Source organism: Bombyx mori, chromosome 10, assembly GCF_030269925.1.
Source record: "Bombyx mori chromosome 10, ASM3026992v2".
NCBI lineage: Eukaryota > Metazoa > Arthropoda > Insecta > Lepidoptera > Bombycidae > Bombyx > Bombyx mori.
Window position 1 is genome coordinate 13,901,556 of NC_085116.1, and position 22,198 is coordinate 13,923,753.

Here is a 22,198-nt window from a genome sequence, read left to right on the forward strand (position 1 = left end):
GTGTAAATAATGAAGAAAATAAAAGATTCACAAAATCTTGTCTTCAAAAGTAGCATTGTTTTTTTGATTTTAGATTTATTCTTAACTAAATGTTTTAAATAACTTGTTTATACAGGTGTTAACAGCATTACAAAATTTCATACCAGAAACCTGTGAGAATGAGCTTTTTGCATTTTGAGTTAAACTGTAGTAAATCCAATGCCATTAGGGAAGTGGCTATGGCATTAAACAATCTTCCAGTTTTATTGAAACATTTAAAGTTTCTGCAAACAGTACAATGGGTCACAAGTTATTATAAAATCTTATAGTATAGAGCACAAGAGTTCCACTGATTTTACAATTTCCACGAGTCAATCATATAATAATATATCAGTTATATTCTTGAAGCTTTATAACTATAGCTATATTTAGCTATATATAGCTATATTTTAAACAGAGTTCTGAGAAATGTTAAGTCCTGGTGAAACTGGAAAGGCCTTCAGGCCACCATTAATCTTTACTACATTTTTTTTTTAATTCAAAGTTTGTCTTATTTTTATAGTGCATAGATATTTGAACAATAATAATTTTGTGATTGAAAACATAATATAATAGTAAATAAATTTCTTTTCATTATAGGTTTTACAATAAATTTGGTTTTCCTGGGGTTTCGGGGTGTATAGATGGCACTCATTTGCACTTATCAGATCTTCTGTATATGAAGAAAGGTTTTAGAACCGCAAGCATTATCATTTCAAGAATGTGCAAATAGTAAGTATTTTGCTGAAGCCTATCATTCACAATAACAAACATTTGATAGTACTTATCTAAAGAATTAAATTTTTCAGATATGTGATAGTGATCTTAACATTTTTAGTATTAATGCAACATTTCATGATACATTTGTCTGGCTTATCACAACTGAATATGCCTATGCAGGACCTGCACCATAATAGTGAAAAAGTTTGGTTTTTAGGCAAGTAAAACATCATGAGCTCTGTCTCAGTAACCTGACTACAAAATAATACTCTATCTAAAAGTATATTTAAAACTGGGAAGGCAGTTAATATATAGTACTATAGTAATGTTTATTGTCATACCAGGAACACAGTTGACCATTGTGAGTATTGAAAGCCAGTTGGAGATGCTTGTTGGTACATAGAGTACTGCATTATGATCATCATATTATGATGGCCAAGACCATAATTGTTAGCTTGTATTGCATAACATGGCAAACACACATGGGTTTCCAGTGCCCCAACTCTCTGACGAAGATGCTGAAATTGATGTTTCTTATCAAACTCATAACATTGTATTTTTTGGGAGAGAAGAGGAAACACAGCACTTAGCACCATGTCAACATTCAAGGGTGGTTCAATTGGATTGTGGAGAACAGACATTAAATTTAGTCTCAACCTCTGTATTCTAGTAATTTTATGTAGATATTTTGAAAACTGCTGTTCTTAATTATGTGAACTGAGAGGGCAAGAATAGCCTAATTATTTGTGTCTATAATTTTTTAATTGTGCTTAGTGGAAATATACATATTTCCTTAACATTTTTGTGTTTTTACCTTTACTATATAAAGGATGGATTCATAACTATTTGAAAGCAAAATTGTGAGGTTGTTTTATTAAGTCAATGTTTTAATCTGTCGTGCTCAATTTGTTCTGTATCATTTTATCTTTATGTTAACCCCGTTTGTATGTTGTGTTGTTATATATATTATTGTATATACTGCTGTTTTGAATAATGGAATAGAATGAATAACAAATCGACTAGTAATTCATAATTCTTCTAAATTTTGTTGGATACTTACATGAATATTACTTACAAAATGAAAAACATAATTCATAATTTAGACAAAATGTTGATCAACCACCACTGATTTTTGTTCATTGTGATAATAATAATAATATAAATATAAATACCAGATAACGGAAATAAATGTAGGATTTTTATTATACACATACATATATTTAATATACATCCCCTGGAATTCCAAACCCTGGAAAAGACATTTATATTTATCATACAAATATCTTCCCTTGGCGGGATTCGAACCCGCGACCCCCTTGTGTAGCGACCATGTCACTTACCACTACACCAGACGGTCGTTAGATAAGTTTGATAATAATTTTTTTTGTGTAATTTTGTTTTATTTGAATAATAATTCTTAAATTAGGAAATCGTAGTTTGTTTGTAATTCTTGCCGCATGAAATTGAAGCCACAATTGAAATATAATATCGACTGCCGATAACTTCAAAGAAACATAACTGAACTTGGGGCCGAGGTAAGTAGAATGATAGCAAGGTGATAGCTCTATAACCCTATAGACTAGAAGCAGAACATGCCGAATACTGTGAGTACAAAATATACAATGAAGCTAAATACTGGTATTCTACTGGTGGTAGGACCACTTGTGAGTCCGCACGAGTAGGTACAACCACTCCGCCTATTTCTACCGTGAAGCTTTAATGCGTTTCGTTTTGAAGGGTAGAGCAGCCGTTATAACTATACTGAGACCTTAGAACTTATATCTCAAGGTGGGTGCCGCATTTACGTTGTAGATGGCTATGGGCTCCAGTAACCACTTAACACCAGGTGGGCTGTAAGCTCGTCCACCCATCTTAGCAATAAAAAAATAAATAGTCATTTTGAAATGCTAAGTTGAGAGTAGTTTTATTAGCGTAAAATATACTCACTAGTGTCATAAAATTTACTGTAGTACCAGCCTAAAGTAAAACGTATATATTTGGATTTGCTTGACTATTGTAACAAGCGCTATTTCGTTTTTATGGTAATATAAACTATTAGGGACTCAGCTAAAATTAAAACAAAATTGAACTTATTATTTTAAACAAGGTTTTTGCCGATATTGGTCAATTCCTTGAATTTTTTTATATATCTCAGCTGAAAGATGCGCGGCCTCTGCCTGCGTACGAACAGCCTCTGCTGAAATGAAAGCTGCATGAGCCAGTGGTTCGCCTTAGTTTCCATTTTCTCCTCTTTCTACAACTACAGCTCACGATGTGTCCACTCTTGTTTGTTGTCCGCTATAGTCTAGATAATATAATGATTGATTAACATTCTTACTGCAGTGAGTGAGTGCAAAGAGTACCTGGTTAATGAATAAAAATAACTTACTAAATATCGGCCTGATATTTGCAATGAAGCTTCTCTTAAGATGGCTTCGTCGACGAAAAACTGGGCTAATTATAAAAATAAATATTTATTTATTGTCTTAAAATATTAGATTCATTTGTTTAAAAATAATATAGAACATTAAGTTAATGTCTGACATGCAGTTTCCTATTCACGTCATATTGCCCATGACCTTGGGTGAACATTATTATGAATAGTCTGCACAGCTTTTATTTCCCTTCAAGCTGTGAAAGACAGCACTATATTTCTGGTATTCAAATCAAAGCCTACTCTTGCCAAGTCAAACAAATCCACTATCTATTACTTGATAAAGAATAGCAGCATCTCACCTAGAATATCATCGACTGGTTGTTCTAGCGTTGTCGGCCTCATGTCGGCGTAAGATGGATCTGTTGTACACTTTATTATTGATAAAACCATAAAACTAACTCATTTATTCTAGAATTTACTATTTAATTTGAAATCTTACTGAACCAGTGCTAGAATCCCGCAGGCAGATATCAATAAATCCAATGAAACACATATTTGACATGTATACATGGAAGACTTCCATGATTAAGGATTCATTCATCTTTTATTTAAAATCAAATTAGCAAATATTCTGAAATCGTTGGTGGTAGGGCGTTTGATTAACCCGCAAGACCACCATTCCGCCCATTTCTACCGCGAAGCAGTAATGCGTTGCAATTTGAAGAATGGGGCAGCCGTTTTGGTATACAGTTGAAACTCAGACCTCGTTTCTAAAAATGGGGGTGGCATTCACGTTGTGAAGTCTATACCACTTAACACTAGATGGGTTGTGAGCTTATGTACTTACTTAATTGATAATGAAATTAATAAATTAGGCTATAATTTTGATCCATTCTTTTTTAAAATAGGTTCGTAACGTAAACAACTATCTGATTACAAATTATCAAACGATTACAAAAAAAAATGTTATCAGTGTTTGACATGACACAATTACATTTTTGTAGCTATTATTCAAAATAAAGCAAAAATTATTATTAGATCACTTATTTTTAGTAACGCTTCATCGAAAAGAACAGAATTAGCAGCTCTCACTTGGCGTTTCAAACGTGAATTCCACTTAAACATTTTAAAATGTTTATATGTAACGCGCTTTTATAAATTCATTTGCCGGTTTGTTCAGCAAAAAAAAAAAAAGTAATGTGGCTTTTTAGTGCCAATTATTGCTACCCGATTGCGACTGGCGCTAGTTGTATGACAGAAAACTGCAGTAAGCGGTAAGCGAACAATCGCGGTACGTGATACGAAATAATTTGACGTTTTGCGATCGGTCGCGACGCGTCTGCACAACATCTGCAAAATTGTGGCTGTCGCAAATTTTTACGTGATCAGGGGGCGGAAAGACAAATTGTGGAGAACCGATAGAACGATAACAGAAAATAATACATTACATTAATAATGTACACAGAGTGAGAGTTTATTGAAAACGTTTTCAGAAACGTAAACAATAGCCTAATAAAAAATCAATTCAAATATTTATATTTTATTAATGTTTCTAGCATTGCACGCGATGTAATGAAAACAATTATGAAATCTGGTGATGCGCGAGGTCACCGGCCTCTTGTGACGTGGGAGAGTGGGAACTCGATCTTTAGAATACAATTAAGCACAAATGTTAAAAATAATGATCACTTAAAAATCTACAATACAGTGAATATCTAGGTAGGTAGGGTAGTTAGTTTACATATTTCTTTTTTAGCTTCGGACATATTCCCATTGCAATTTATATAAAGTGTGAGATCGCGTAACGATTTTAATTGTTCGTAATAATTTATAATTAGCGTAGATGATTATTTATATTCAAATACGACCTTACGTGAGACAGTTGACCCTTTTTTGTATTTGATTGAATGTACAATGTTTTTTTTTTAAATCCAAAGTTACTTGAATATCTCTAGCTAGACAATAGTAGATGCTAATATAGCCAATATTACATTGTGGTAATAATTAGCTTAGAGCGAACTTCATAGTTGATCGGTAGAGGTATAAGTTGAGCTTTAAACGCATTTGAAGTCGAATTAAAAAAAAAGGATAAAATTATGAATTCGACTGATTTTGTTTTGTTTTATCTCAGATCTTTTTTCTAGGCGAATCGAGTCGCAAGCTCGTGCTTCTCATATGTTCCCATTTAAATTTTCTAATATCAGGTCAGCAGTTTTTGAGTTATAGTTAATATTGTATATTTAATTGACGAAGTCCTCGTGGCCTACAATATAAGACGTCCGGTGCATTCGTGTGTAGCGATGCAACGATGTTCGAATTCCGCAGGCGGGTTCCAATTTTTCTTATGAAATATGTACTTAACTCAATGTTGACGATTGACTTCCACGGTGAAGGAATAACATCGTGTAATACACAATCAAACCCACAAAATTATAGCTTGCATAACTGGTGGTAGGTACCACCACCCCGCCTATTTCCGCCGTGAAGCAGTAATGCGTTTCGGTTTGAAGGGTGGTGAGCTCGTCCACCTATATAAGAAATATAAAAAAAAAACTTTGTCGGTATTGGTGTTTTTCTGGTTTTATTTTATTCAGGTCGGTTTTCTTTTTGCTAAAATTTTGTATTACGTTATACATACACACATTTTAATGGAAACCTTAATGATAAAATATGTAAAACGCTAGTTTGATTTTGAAATGTATTTTTGTTTGTTTTAATGTTTTTTATTTAAATAATGTTGAAATCTGTTGTTTTTTGTTGCTAATTTTTTTTTATTACTGGATAACAGGGTCTATCGATTTGATTTAAAAAAAAATTTGAATTTGAAAAACATTTTGAATTTCGAGCTGCACTACCTGAATTGGTTTCATAGTGCGCATGGAACCACAAAGGGTTATATAATGAAGGTGTCATTCTTTTAATCCAAAAATACGTACGTATGCGTCACATAAAAGTGTTTCTGGCCCAGTTTTTTTTTTAAGAACATTTAAAATGAAGACGTCGTGATGCGAGAGATGTGAATGTTAATGTAATTGGAACACGTTCGGTTTATAAGGCGACATTATTATGATGCTCGATTTCGGACACGAGCGCCTTTCGGTCAAACGCGATCGCAACCGTGTCGGGTAAACAGTGCCGGCTCAAATGATGTGTGCGGCGAAATTTACGAGCGTAAACATTTTCGATCGCTAATTGTTCGTTATTCACTTTTGAAGCGTTTTATTAATCGCGGGGTCGGCGTTTGAAGATTCGGATCCATTTCTTTTGAATTGCTAAAAAAAGGGTATTATCTAATATATAAAATTCTCGTGTCACAATGTTCGTTCCCATACTCCTCCGAAACCGCTTGACCGATTCTCATGAAATTTTTTATGCTTATTCAGTAAGCCTGAGAATCAGCTACTATCTATTTTTCATACCCCTAAGTGATTAGGGTTGTCCACCCCTAACATCTTTTTTTTTATTTGGACATTTTTTTTGTTATAATGAGGTATTATGTGGTTGAATGAAGTTTTGTTATTTTTATTATATATTCCCTCATCGTTCACAGCACTACATACCTCTTTCACTCATTTACCACATCCTTACACACTTACAATAAGTTAGTTTTTTTTTCTACACTAGAAATTCCATAGAAATCTTATATATGGCAAAACAATGTTTGCCAGGTCAGCTAGTAGATTATAGATGCATAGACTTACGAATACACGGCGATCGACAATCAACTCACTTGACTCTCAATCATCATCATAAATATGATTCTTGAAGCAATATTTACGCGTACTATTGGCAATTATTCACTTTTTTTTAATTGCTGATATAAGTGGAAGAGCTCACAGCCCACCTGGTGTTAAGTAGTTACTGGAGCCCATAGACATATACAACTTTAATGCGTCACCCATCTGGAGATATAAGTTCTAAGTTCTCAGTATAGTTAAAACGGCTGCCCCACCCTTCAAACCGAAACGCATTACTGTCTCACGGCAGAAATAGACAGAGTGGTGGTACCTACCCGCGGGGACTCACAAGAGGTCCTATCACCAGTAAAAATGCGATCTATCTGTTCTACGAGGTAGGTATGTATATATGTTTAGGGAATTCAAGTTTCCGTCAAGCTGGAGTCAAAATTCGAAAATAAAATACACCCGCCATGAAACAACTCTTATAACTTTAGGATTTTAATTTTATTTTCGATCGGCTTTATTTTGATCATCTTTATTTATGGAGCAATAAATACACATCAGTTAACGAGCCGATTCCATTAACAATCTGAACACGTAGCTAGTTTCAGAGCTACTGAAAGCACACGTGCTCCGTCTATTTAAAATCTTGAAGCATGGAATAGATTTTTTTGTTATTTTTCCTGTTTTCTTTCCACCATAAACCGTAACAATATTTCCGTGAAAGCCGTTTTGCAGTCAAATAGAAATATTTGTTAGGATTATGTTTGCCAAATATTCGAAATATTTCTCATGTTGAACATAACAATTTAGAAATTATGTAATGTACTCGCTCACAAACGCTTCGTTGGTTTGTAATAGTTTGTATGAATACTTAAATGTTCTTTCAGTTTATGTCAGTAATAAAATACATAGTCTGTAACAGAGTTAATGAGAAGTTTCTTTAAGAATTACTTCTCAGAATTTTGGGAGTATATTCTTCAGTCCGATAGAATTTTATTTACGAATATTAATACGTGAAGCAAAAACTTTGTATCCCTTTTTACGAAAATTGCGCGGACGGACGAGTATGAAATTTTCCACACTTATAGAGAATATAGAGAAGAAGTGCACAATGCTAATATTTTTTTTAAAATAATGCATTAAAGATACATTAAATCAATAAAGAAAACATTACACACATTACATACCATGTATTTGACGCACACACGCATGCATACTATTTATTGTCAAACTTTTGTTCTTGACGTCTGTTGTCAAATTGAGAATAGATTAAATATTGTTTGTCTTTGTTAATATTTTTTATAGTATAGTCTTCGCGAAATTTGTGATTATAGAAGTATAAAATACAATCAAAATAGTGTACAAACTTACAATTCCAATTAATTATAGTCGAATTTCGACTACTGCGGGACCTCTAGTTTACGATAATCGGTAACCTTAAATAAATGTGTTTCGTGAAATATCTCGATATACTCGTATGACGTGCTTCGAAATAAAATGTTAGTCTGTCATGGACTACGACCAATCCCTCATCGCGCAAGGCATTGCCTAGGAGTCAACGCAGCATTAATCGCGTTTGAGTGGCAACCGCTTGGCAGAAGACCCTGGGACAACTACAACGCACACACCGTCATGATAATCGCCTTATCGTTGCCGCCGCTGACTACTCCCAGAATCCTGATCACGCAGGAGCAAGTCACCGTCGTCGCCCTAGACACGTCCTTACGGATCTATCAGATCCAATAACTCTTGCATTAGATACCTTCAGCTCTAACACAAGGAGCAGGCTGAGGAACCCCGGTAACCGTACTCGTCGAATTCGACAAAGAGTTCGACGTGCAACCTAGCCCATGCATCAGCCCGCTGAGTTTCTCGCCGGATCTTCTCAGTGGGTCGCGATTCCGATCCGATAGTAGATTCATTCGCGAAGCAGCTGCTCTTGAGTTGTTAGGTCTCCTTCGGAGGCGCTCGGGCAGTTGTTAGCAAATCCCACCCCTCCTGGCTGAGCCTTTGCTCGCCCACCTGTCCTGGTGAAGCTGGAGAGGCCTCCGGGCCACCAGTAATCTTTCAATAATAAAAAAAACACACACACACACACACACGCACGCACACGCACACACACACACATCACTGAGCATGACCGGAACGGCTCCCGAAGACAAAACAGCAACAAACTATTAGGCTAATTAATGTGAATAGTTATTGCTATTTTTATTATTAAGTTCTTATACGAGTTTATCATTGATCAATTTCGTAATTTGTAAAGCCGCAATGAATGCGTACAAAACTTACAAGTCATTCACTGCTCTCACGCAAACACATATTATGTTAGCTGGCGTAGTGTCTCATAGTGGGTGGCGATATTTTTTTTTATTTCTTAGATGGGTGGACGAGCTCACAGCCCATCTGGTGTTAAGTGGTTACTGGAGCCCATAGACATCTACAATGTAAATGCGCCACCCACCTTGTATAAGTTCTAAGGTCTCAAGTATACTTACAACGGCTGCCCCACCCTTCAAACCGAAACGCATTACTGCTTCACGGCAGAAATAGGCAGAGTGGTGGTACCCACCCGCGGGGACTCTCGAGAGGTCCTACCACCAGTAAACTTCACAGTAGTCTTCACCAACGGTAATCTCGTTCTTAATTCGCTAGCCAGTACAATAGGTATGACCAGTGATATTATTCAGAATAAATATAACCACAAATTATTCGCGTGTCCCAACTTGGGTAGGTGCGCGAAATAAAATTAGTTAATTTGGAGAGTATTAAGCAGTAGGCAGCGGCTTGGCTCTGCTCCTGGCACTGCTGAAGTCCATGGGCGACGGAAACCACTTACCATCAGGTGGGCCGTACGCTCGTCTGCCTACAAAGGCAATAAAAAAAAAACAATAATTTCAAACGACGAACATATGTGAATAAGCATTCTATTTCCGTCAATAATTTTAGTGCATACGGAGTGCGGATACATTCTTGGAAGTCTGTTTTCCTTTGCTTTCTTTTTGCACAAGGCACTTGTGTTTGTTTTTTTCTAATCTTTGATACGGTTCAATCTAGACTTTGCGGAGATTAGTCTGTCGATATTAAAAGATCACGTAACGCTGGAGCGATGAGCGTACACAGTTTTTTATTTTTATTTTGTATATTAGTTTATTTACGTAGTTGGGATACAGAATCTTTGAGATGCGGATGAGACGATTGCCACTCAACTTTTGCTCACAGAACTTGAATCATTCATCATTTTAACTAATCTTGATTGCTTAATTCAATTTGCGATAGGAATTTCCTATCGTACGTATCACAGGTGATTTGTTCTAAAACTACATTCGAATCAAATATCTGTACGCATCCAAGTTGTAACTTGGAGTAGCAAAAACATAAAGAATTCGTGTTCCAACCTTTCGGTGATTCGTTTACAAATCTTGAGCGCACACTTTTCTCAGCTTAATCAAAAATCCTTGGTGTTTTATTCCAGATGTAGATACCAATATTCCGACAAGTATGCACCCAGAATCTCTACGAACAAGATTAATAGTGATAGCAATAAAAATTGAAGTCAGCAATTTTATATTCAATAAACATAGTTACTGCCTCATTCCGCCAGTTATTCGAATAATAACACAAAAAAAAAAACCTAAGTGCAGTTTGTAAGTCTCATTCGACTAGAAATAACCACGGAGATTGACCGTAGATACCACGTCAGGCTGTCGGTAGACTCAATAAGTGGCTTGTTATCTTAAATTTCCTACTAACGGCTTATCCTAGATCGTGTAACGTCGATATCAACTTGACTTAAGGAATTAACCCATATTCAGACTTCAGATGTTCCTTGATGATGATACCGCGAATTGAACAGTTTAAATCGTTCTATAACATTAACTAAATTATACACTCAACGCCCCTAATAGGCGTATTTGTTTCGTTTGGAAAAGGCGCGAAATACAAACTACTAAAATAACTTTTTTTCTTTATTTTGCAATTTGGTTACGGAATCCTAAAACATACGGTTTAATGGCCAAAGCTTTTATCTCATACATTCGCCATTCTATATAACAAGATTTATTCGGCTCCAGGGAAAGGTATTTTTAGGAACTTTATGTTTGCGAAAAATTTTTGTTCTCAAGAGAGAAAATACTTTGTCGCTACAAGGATAAAAGGAACGAGTGACACGATTTGAAGTGCCGTGGTACTACAAGTATGTGAAAATCGTATTATATATCTGTATTTTATTTTAAAGCCTATGTACATAGGCAAATTCCATTTTGTGTTTAAGCTAATATCGGTGCGAGTTCCAATGAGTTTCTCTTCGCATCTTCTCAGTTGGTCGCGATTCCGATTAGATGGTAAGATTCAGCAAAGCACAACTGTTACTGGGGCAGTTATTAGTAATACTCTCAAGTTGAGCCCCGTGACTTTGCTCACCAAACAATTCAGAATAGCCCGTTGAGGCTGCACTCAATTAGATAGAAAAAAAGGATGCAAATAAATGTTAAAATCGCTTACTCATGTGAAGGCATTCATAAAACACCTTTCTTTATTAATATACTAGCGACCCGCCCTCGCTTCGCTTCGGAAACTGTAATTTATTATTGATTTCTCCACTATTTAATAGATGTTATTATACATATAAACCTTCCTCTTCAATCACTCTATCTATTAAAAAAAACCGCATCAAAATCCTTTGCGTAGTTTTAAAGATTTAAGCATACATAGGGACAGAGAAAGCGACTTTGTTTTATACTATGTAGTGAAGCATAGCTTACAAAAATATCTTAAAACTTTATTTCAACACAGAGAAATTTATAATTGAAATATCTAATTTACCTTCATTAGTCTGCCAAAGTCACACGAGTACCGATTCGCCCCGTTGTAGACGTAAACGTATTTACATATTAAATTAGAGTTGAAAGCTTCTAAATATAGAAAATAGAAGGCCGTGTCTGAACGACCTTTAACCTTAATTAAGGATCGGGTCTCTCGGTAATTATTTATTTCGGGATGTGCCTTTATGTGAAGAGTTCATAGAGAGATGTTCGTATTTGTTATAATTTTATAAAGTTCATCTTGTTTTCTGCAAATCTATATTCTAATATGTATATAAAAATGAATTGCTGTTCGTTAGTCTCGCTAAAACTCGAGAACGGCTGGCTAATTTTGGCCAATTTTGGTCTTGAATTATTTCTGGAAGTCCAGAGAAGGTTTAAAAGGTTAGATAAATATGAAAATGCTCGGAATTAAATAAAAATAACAATTTTGTTTTTCCTTTAATGTGTTCCCCCCGTCGGACGGATTCCTTTTGTTTGTTTTAAATTTATTTTATATAAAGGTTTAGATTTAGGTACTACGAAGTCTGCCGGGTCAGCTAGTTTAAGAATAAATAAAATGTTTACCATTCATGTTCTACCCGCATTTTATAGGGGTTTATTAGGGAGCATGACACCCCTCCCCCGCGTCACACCAAAACGTTGACCCCGTGCGTTGTCTGCGTTTAGTCGGAACGGTTTCAGGTGTGTGGAAATTTAAACGCAACGAAGTAAATGAAGAGTTTACTCATTTAACGTCGCTGTCAAACCAAAATCTGTTATGTGCAAAAACTCTATTTTGAATTAACGAGTAAAACATTTTCGTAAGTAAAATTTTATATGAAAGTGAATTTTTAAGAACTATATCAAACCTATAGATAAATATTAAAAGCTATTAGACACATAACAGTTTTTTTTTTATACGATAGATAGGGCTGTGAACTATACGAAAAGGTCAAAAAGTAAAAATCTTAAAAACTGCACATAGCAGATTTTGGTTTGACAACGACGATATATATGAAACAAAATGGATTCCCTAAGTTTTGAATGTTGTTTTATAATTGGAGTTTGACATTTTTTTTACGAATTTTTTTATTTAGTTTCTATCTCGGTTTCTAGTCTTTTAATCAAATCATCATTTTTTTATCACACACTTTCTATGTATGTTTGAATCGAAGCAAAATAAAATGTTATTTTTTGTCTGAAGTAGACTATCGAATTAAAAGAATTGAAATTATAAATGTCCTAGTAAAACCATTGAAATATAGTGAGACTAGTCGAATATTTTAAAGAATCCGAGAAGCCACTTCTAGTATTTTTATGTCATCTCACTCAGATGCACTTTTACCGTAATATGCCAAAATTGAAATAGTAAATTAAGAAAATAAAACAATTCACATTATTTTATTGATTGGTTATTTTCAGTACGGGCTGCTGGAGTTTGGTTTGTGCTTTGTTTCGGCTTGGAAACAGCGATAACAAGCATTTATAAGCTCAAACATTGTAAGCTCCTCGCACTTCCTTATAATTTACAACTTAATTTTTTACATTTATCTACGAAAGTTTTAAATCATACTTTTAAATAAACATGGCAACATAATTTATTTAAATTCTCCTTCCGGATATCTGTAAAATAAGGGCCGAATTTTTAAACGAACGGTCAATATAAATTGGCAGTCTTACTGACATTGACAGATCGAAGATGATTTTTCATTGTCCCTTCGAAGGGTATGCGTTGAATTAAATATACGAAGTGAATATTAATGTTGTGACAAAGACGTTTGTATGGTCGCGTTCAGAGCATATGAGCGAGACCTATTGTTGAACGATGAGTTTAAGATTAAAAAGATCGATATGTTTTCGATTATTATTAATTTTCTGTATTCGCGATTTATAAATAGTACGATTAAAATTAAATCTACGTTAAAATCGATCGCGCGTTTGTGATTAATTCATGTAATAAATTCAGAAGTTTCGAATAAATGAAAGGAGAATTGTAAATACATATGTATTTTTTTAAATATACAAAATTCAAACTTCAGCGCATCGAACTCTGAGTGATACTCTTTAGGGAATGGTTATCTTTAACCCTCTATGCACATACGCTACATAATTGTAACTGCTATAGCATGTACCCAAAATTTATTTATTATACAATCATTATATTACATAAAATATGCGCAAATTTTGCAATGCACAATGCTCGGTGCTAATTAAATATGACGATAACTGGTATGCTAAAACTCGTCCATCAATCACAATGAATTTAAACAACAGCGCCACGATACTGACATTAAAAAAAAAAAAAAACTATAGACCACAGTCGGGTTATGCAATCGTTTGTTACAACTCTCTATTAACCCGTTTAGATGAGTTTTTAAGAAATCACAACCACGAACACCGCAATGCAGCGCTTCGACGAACCCATAAATATCGATTTTCGATAATATCGATATCTGAATGACGTTCGATCGATTTTAGAGCGAGCGGCGTTCCGTGCTCTCCTAATATGGGGCCGCCTCGCCACACACGTCGATTACGCCAAAAAGCGAGAAACCGCCGCCCCCCAAATTAAACACGGACCTTAACGACATGCCTTAAAAACTGTAGGAAGTGATTATTGTTTATAGGTAACCGGCGCGTCAGGAAGTCGAGCCACGACAAGCTACATGCAACATATATCAGAAGGCGCCGACATCTCAGCAAATAAAATGTTTCGCAGTATCTTAATTGAATAGCGCCGATCGGGATTGATCTACCGCCGACCTGCCTTAACGCGTCTCGCAGAATCGATACGGGCATTGGCCCGTTGTATTATTATTCTCGTAACAATCGATACTGTTAAAAGAATAAACACGGGTTATAAAATGAAACGTATCGAATTTGCATTAGTTTAGAGTGCGCGCTTTCATGGTCCCGAAATTGGAGAAGCCGAAACGTCTTCCCTGACGCAAGCTCAGAACACCGGCAAATAATGGCGAGGATTGCTTCAAATGATCAGTCGTGATTATTTTTTAGCCTTCGTGTTCCAGCGCGCTCAACGTTTTGCTTAAAACCTTCTTACACATTCTCAAGACCCGCCGGTTAAAGTGTTTGAAACCAAACTGAAAATATAGGCTTGATATTTATTGTCTGAATGATTGTGTTATAGAATGAAATAGTAGTCGAAGCAATCAATTGGTTTACGATTGTACTTGTATCGTAATTCATTTAATACTAACTTCATTTCATAATATTACATGTGTTTTTTGTTATTACATATAAAACTGTTTACGATAGACACGTTCCACGAATTCGCGCACGATCGAAAACCGGCATTCTCTATTCACAGTCGTAAAAGTTTGAACGAGATTTTACAGCGAACTTTCCTCGCTCCGAGTGGAGTGGATGTTGATTTAATTGCCTTACTCGTTTCGTATGAGTTATTTCAGTACGAATTAAACAATGAAATACGATTATAACATAACAACAAAAGACGTTTATTTCGAGTGAGGTCGCGAACTTACGCCAACATTCCATGCGGCCGTACCGACAATGGCTCTGGCTTGTTTACGTGGGACGTTGAAGAGCAATGTTGGTGTTGAAAACTGTCCATCGCAGACCAACAGATGAGCGAGGCTGACTGACGCCTACCCCCGCAATGTACCCGTGCAATACCAAACCGTTATCGACCTTATGATCGAAATAGAGATTGTAATTGTTTGTATTCATTGATATTTAAATAAGTCACGTTTTACGGTTTATTATGTTGTTGAACGAAAATTTATTATTATTATAGTTAATATATACTAAATAAATACACATTTAGCAAGGCGAAATGATAATAGGTGGAGTAAGTCAGTGACGGAATGCTGGTTAAGATTAAGACGTAAAGATGCCGGATGATGGCGAATGAAAATGGCGATCCAGCATTATGGAATAAAGAAGGGGAGGCCTATGTCCAGCGGTGGGTATCAAAGGGCTGAAGATAATATATATTAAGGAATATTAAACTAAATATAGGTAATTGTTATTATAGTTGTACACTAACTAGCCAGTAGAAATTATTATCGGGAAAGTGTTTACACTTCATTCAACTGATCGATAGTTTTTTGTGATTACAGGACCTGATGGGATTTAGGGCAATTAAAAATTAAATATGAAATCTGTGACAACTACCCGCTACTTTTTTTTTCCCTACCTATGCTGATAGACTTGAGAGGCTATTTCAGCTTCGCCCTAACGTTTGTAGGTGAGCTCACGGGGCTCAAACCTGACGACGATGCTAACACGAACCCTAGCAAGAGTCGTGTTTCGCAGAATCTACCACCGGATCGGAAACGCGACCCACTGAGAAGATCCGGCGAGAAACTCAGTGGGCTGTGTCTGAGAGTTAATTTACTCGACGAGCCCTTCGTCGCAAGCGACGGGTTCGACGAGAACGGTGACCGGTGCTTGAAGTACCTAAAAGCACCGTTAGTGGATCGGGAGGATCCGAGATGACGTGTTTTGGGCGACGTCGACTGCTTTCCATTCTGTCCGCAGGATCGGGAATGTAGTTACCGGCGGCCACGATGAGAGGGTTCTCGTGTCGTGCCGCTTTATCGACCCGCTACAATACTAACACATTGACAATTTGAAATTTGTATGTATTGAAGTTTTTCAACAAAAAAAAAAACAAATATATTTTGAATTCATTTTATTAAAGAGTTTCTTGTTTATTTAAAATATTTTCTATCGCTTCACTATGTTGTTTTTTTCCTTCCCTTTGTAATAGATATATGCCATAGCTTTACATCATGTACGGTATCGACTCATGCAAAAGGCTATCGCGAAACAAGCCTTACAATAAACCAAGATATAGTTTTGTTTTATTCATACATTTAAATAACAAGCGCCGTCCGTACATGTCAATTGTAATTCATAGAACGTGGGCCATTCTAATTATATGATATGGACTGTATTTTTAGACCCCATTCAAAGATGAAACAATTCAGATGCCTCTTTTTATCGCGAAGCAGACATCACAAAAAAATGCCGCTTAAATTGCAAATTGCAACCACTACTTTGTTTTTTTAAATCTTGATACTGGTCAGCATATTGGTGCGGTAGTATAAAATAATATTGTATTGTCATCCGTCTAAGAATCCGTATTCAAAATTTCAAGTTAAAAATTCCTTTACATACAAACAAACACACAAGTAAAATAAAAGCGTTTCACTGAGTCGATTTTTTTTTTGGAACGAAGTTCCTTATCGCGCGTTGTGAAAGGGGGCTTTTTTTTTTTTTTTTTTTTTTTTTTTTTTTTTTTTTTTTTTTTTTTTTTTTTTGTCAGGAGGAAATCGCCGGACTTCCGCCCTCCACTGGGGACGGCGGGCGGAGCATGTCGGAGTCGAACCGACTAAAACCTCCTGTCGCTCAACAACCAACGTCCAAACCTCACATGAGACAGAACTCATGAAAAAGCAAAGGGGGGAAAGTGAAGTGTTTAGTGCGGAGCACATCTCTCCCATCACCCTCCCCCTCGGGACGCCGGACTGGCGGTCGTCGGCGCCACGACCACCAGCCCTCTCGGTCGGCAGGCTATCCGGAGCCCGCCTAGATGGCGCCGGTTAGAGTGAGCTATCCTACGGAATACCCCGCTGGGTCAGAACCAGCGTGGGTCGAGGATAGCCGGCCTTCCATCACCCGGATGCTCTTGCGTAAAACGCGTGCAGAGCAGCTTGCACGACGTCTTCTTAGGTCCCTCTCGCCGGTCCCCAGACCGACATGTGAGGGGGACCCGAAACACTTAGAGGGCCAGGGCTTGGGCGAGATCCGCCTCCCTGGCCCCCGCTCGACGGCGGCGGGCTAGCGCGTCTCTAACGCGCCCCGCCGCCTCCTTCTGCGAGATGGTGCACTCGCAGAAGTCGAGCATCGCCTTCCAGTGAAAGGGGGCTAGACGGAAAAAATTCTTACGAAAAGTTGTCGCGACACTTTTTAGATCCGTCATTCTGACCAATCAACGTGTAGGCGCTTATCGCGTGACATTGCTCGTATCCCATTGGTCCGCGTAATGAGTACAGTTTCTCGAGATAGCGTTTCAACAATAGTAATTTAGTTCATAGTATTGTTTTTTTCTTCTTCATAATGTCGTAATTTATTACTATAACTTAAAAAAAAAATTACAATTCCTTCACTAATTAATCGAAAGGAACTTCGTTCCATCCGGGTGTCCCTTGACACCTCTGAAGTTTTATGTATTTTATTGCTTAGTTGGGTGGACGAGCTCACAGCCCACCTGGTGTTAAGTGGTTACTGGAGCCCATAGACATCCACAACGTAAATGCGCCACCCACCTTGAGATGTAAGTTCTAAGGTCTCAGTATAGTTACAACGGCTGCCCCACCCTTTAAACCGAAACGCACTACTGCTTCACGGCAGAAATAGGCAGGGCGGTGGTACCCACCCGCGGGGACTCACAAGAGGTCCTTCCACCAGTAAAGGTGCAGTAGCGCCGCTGATTGTTGACTAATACAAGTTTTTGGGAACGGACTACACGTTGTTGAGTGTTCAAAGAAAACTATTTATAATAACACAACGCTGTGTTAAGGACCCAAGATCTCCCATCACTAACTCCATTAATAAGTAAATATGGCCCAATTACCTTTCGATACGACAATGAAAACCTCTTCCAAATTCGTACTAGGTATTAATGTCATGTTTTAATGTCAATCGTTTGTACAGAATGGAAAAAAAAGGCTTTATCTAATTTGTACACGTCAGTTTAAAGGTTTTATTTCTCTGATAGTTCATAATTAATTACCTATATAAAAAAAACGGGAAAAAATTCCAGTGTCTTGACAGTCAGTTGGCAGGGAGCGCGTCACTTTACCTTCGAGTACAATTAAAAGAACACAATATTTGAATTAGAGCTCTGAGGTTGAATTTTTTTTTAATTATTATTTACGGAACCGAACTTTTCGAAGACCGTAATTGTTGCCAGAATTAAATTTAAATAAACAAATAAAGATAATGTATTGTTTTTTTTTTTTTTTGTTATTTCCTGTACTGCGTTTTTGATGCTGTTTGAATGACACACGTTTTTAGAGTTTGAAAAATATCATCTGTGTTTACTGTGTTCTCGTTTTACGTTGGCTAATGTTTTTTAATTTTAACTCGCACTTTACGTGCTTAAGACCAAATGAGACATAAGAATGTGAGTAATAAGAGAAATCAACTTTCACAACAAGCACTTTACAAAAAAAACAAATTAATTAAACAACATAATTTGATATAATTTATTTAAAATGCTCAATTCTGTTGTAGTGGGTTTTCAATTTTAAGGAACTTACCATTCACCAAGATTGATGATATTTTCGTAACCTGTCATTCACAAACACGAACTAAAATTATAACATACATATATTATTACTTGCTTTTGCCCGCGGCTTCGTCCGCGTGGAATAATTCACAAATATTGCTTTATTTTAGAACAAATTTGGTTAGAATAAAAAACGTTATAGTGAGCCAACCTTAACATATAGACATATGCTGTCACGGACTTTTTTTAGATCTTTCAAAGAGGAACAATTCTGTCATACATTATTTTAGCGAAACTTTAAGCGTTTCTGCAGCGCACGCAGCGGAAGCTCTCAAAAGGGGAAAATAACCCCGATTTTGAAACATTATTTATCGGTGCTCCGCTTTTATTGGTCTTAGCGTGATGCTATATAGCCTATAGTCTTCATCGATAAATGGGCTAAATAACACTGAAATAATTTTTGAAATCGGACCAGTAGTTCCTGAGATTAGCGCGTTCAAACAAACAAACTCTTCAGCTTATAATATTAGTATAGATGTATAGTACTCCGGTGTTAGGCGCTAACGTTTTAACAGCTCTATATATATATTCAAATACGTATAACTATTTTTAACGTATAAAAATTCTAATCGTAGTTCTGTCAGCCGTCTACTAACAATCAGACGAGCATTATTGTAATGTAAAATACTTGAGCTTCTGCCAAAGGAACGCAATAAATACATTAGTAATGGCAGGAGCAATTTCCATATCTTAATATTGACAGGAACCCGCCTCCGGGAGTATAATGTCTGGAGTGTGAAATGAAGCCTTATTTTTTTCTTTGCGACGACGGTATTCTTTATTTTCTTATAGCTTGAAGCAGTCGGCCATTTTTGTAAGCGTCTAATACGGTAATGCCGGTTTCTCCTAGATATTTTTATTGCCTTTTTAGGCACCCTTTTTAGGTAGTAGGACCTCTTGTAAGTCCGTGCGGGTAGGTACCACCGCCTTGCCTATTTGTGCCGTGAAGCAGTAATGCGTTTCGGTTTGAAAGGTGGGGCGGGGCAGCCGTTGTAACTGTACTTGAGACCCTAGAACTTATATCTCAAGGTGGGTGGCGCATTTACGTTGCAGATGTCTATGGGCTCCAGTAATTACTTAACACCAGGTGGGCGGTGAGCTCAACCACCCATCTAGGCAATAAAAAAAAGACAGACGAGCATACAGCCACCAGATGGTAAGCGGTTACCATCAGCAACGCTAGGGGCACAGCCAAGTCGCTGCCTACCAAACCGTACCTAATATCGGTTTCACGAACAACTTCTACAGTAAGAAAAATAGATTTTGGTAAAAAAAAAACGCGTATCTATAATATTAATCTTCTTCTTCTTCGTCGCTTTCTTCATTGCTGAAGGTCGTGTCCCTGAAACTTGACCGTTGCCTGTCTCGTGAGCTGTTTCCATGTCGTCCGGTAATATTAATACATCCAGCAAAAACTTTGTATCCCTTTTTACGAAAATTACGTAGACGGAGGAGTATGAAATTTCCTACACTTATAGAGAATATAGAGAATGCTATTTTTTTTTTATTTGCATAAAAACTACATAAAATTTTAAAATAAAGACATGACATACACTACCGTCTATTACCGACACACACATACCATACATACACTCAATACACATCTCACATATACCCTTTTGTTTATTGTCAAACTTTTATTATTTATTGTTTAAAGACTGTGTTCAAATTGAGAATAGATTAATATTATTTGTCTATAGTGTAGCCTTGGCCTGCCTAGGCGAAATCTGTTATTGTAAAAGTATTGTCTCTGACAATAGATTCATAATAGTGTTCAAACTTATAATTACTATTAATTATAGTCGAATTTCGACTACTGAGGGACCACTAGTATTATTAAATTTGCGAAATTGTTGGTGATATTTTCATTACGCTGGGTAAGTAATTATTATCTGTCTTTCTTTTGCGCTACACTGGTGCGCAGTGTTAAATCGTGTCATACTGACAATACTTTAAAATAAAAAAGGGTTGATTAAGAAAATTAATTAATAAAAGCATTTAGCCATTTAATTTCCAATAAAAGTAATACCGGTATTGTCTGTGTTGAAAATTTCATGTTAAGAACTAAAAAAAAACGGATAACACGTACCGCATGAATTGAAATAAGATTCTGTAGACTTCACGAGAACGAAGTGCTAAAATTTATGTTTCAATAAAATTTATATCACATATCTTTTTTCTATTGGCAATTCTCCACGAAAATATAACAATATTTTCCGAGAATTATTTCGTTGCGATCGCGACGTAAAGTCTGCTATTTTATCAAAATGTTCTTATATACTGTTAATCATAGTATATTGTTTCAGATTAGTTTTTGCTTTTCATATAATAACTATTGGTAGGACGTCACTTTGGATCGACTTTCCGTTTACAACAATTAAAAAGAACATTTTAAGTTTTAAGTGTATTTCATCTTTTACAGGTTTCTTAATAAACAATTAAAACTATAGTATCTACATTTAAAAATGTACTAACACATTGATTTATACCAAAAAAGTAGGTTTTTTTTGAAAAAAAAAAAAAAAAATTAAGCTTAACAGCACTTAAACTGTTCTATTACCATATTTAAAAAAAAAATAAAAAAATATATGGTTTTCTATGAATGTATGTCGTTAAAACACTAAAGTTTATTCCACATTTTATTCCACCATCTGACAAGACTCTGTTGAAATGTGACAGACACAAAGCCCAGTCATTATTTATGGGGTATTAGGGTGACCTTATCTATTTCTGTTGTCCGCCTTAATCCCAGCCTTTGTGAGGTCTGGAAAGTCTCACCCGAAACTGGGTCACGGTTGCTTGTGACATAATCCAGTGACACAGACACGCGTTCAAGCCCTTGAAGGGTTCAAGTCCCTAGGGCTGAAAAACTCGTGGAGGAATGCGACATTTTACATTCAGAATAATACACTAATATATTATAAATTGTATTAGTACATAAATTTGGGCATTGATATAACTTAGGGCCACAATAAAAGATTTCTATTATTTTAGCATCATATATTTGGATTGCCATACGTGGATGGGAAACAAGTTGCATAATATAATTCTGACTTCGACTTCACATGTCAAAGGATTCTATGGTCTCCGGGAATCACTTTGTGTCAGATGAGCTTGTTCATTCATCTACACAATAAAATAAATAAACAGGTACACTATTAAACAATGATCAGTCACATACGACACCACGCGTTAGATTTAATTTAATTAAAGTCCTCCATCCCTACACTAATTGTTAGATTAGTTTATTAAGGTC

General features: G+C 36.1%; 1 protein-coding gene and 1 long non-coding RNA gene across 14 annotated transcripts in view; both read right to left on the minus strand.

Annotated features, from left to right (window-relative positions):
* Positions 1 to 22,198, minus strand: part of LOC101741553 (rho GTPase-activating protein 21) — a 453,498-nt gene that overhangs the window by 84,099 nt on the left and 347,201 nt on the right. The window lies entirely within an intron of this gene.
* Positions 658 to 21,463, minus strand: LOC119629042 (uncharacterized). Its single transcript, XR_005245145.2, has 2 exons — positions 3,128 to 21,463; positions 658 to 3,043 (listed from the first exon to the last, which is right to left on the minus strand). It is a non-coding gene; the product is annotated as an uncharacterized LOC119629042 (long non-coding RNA).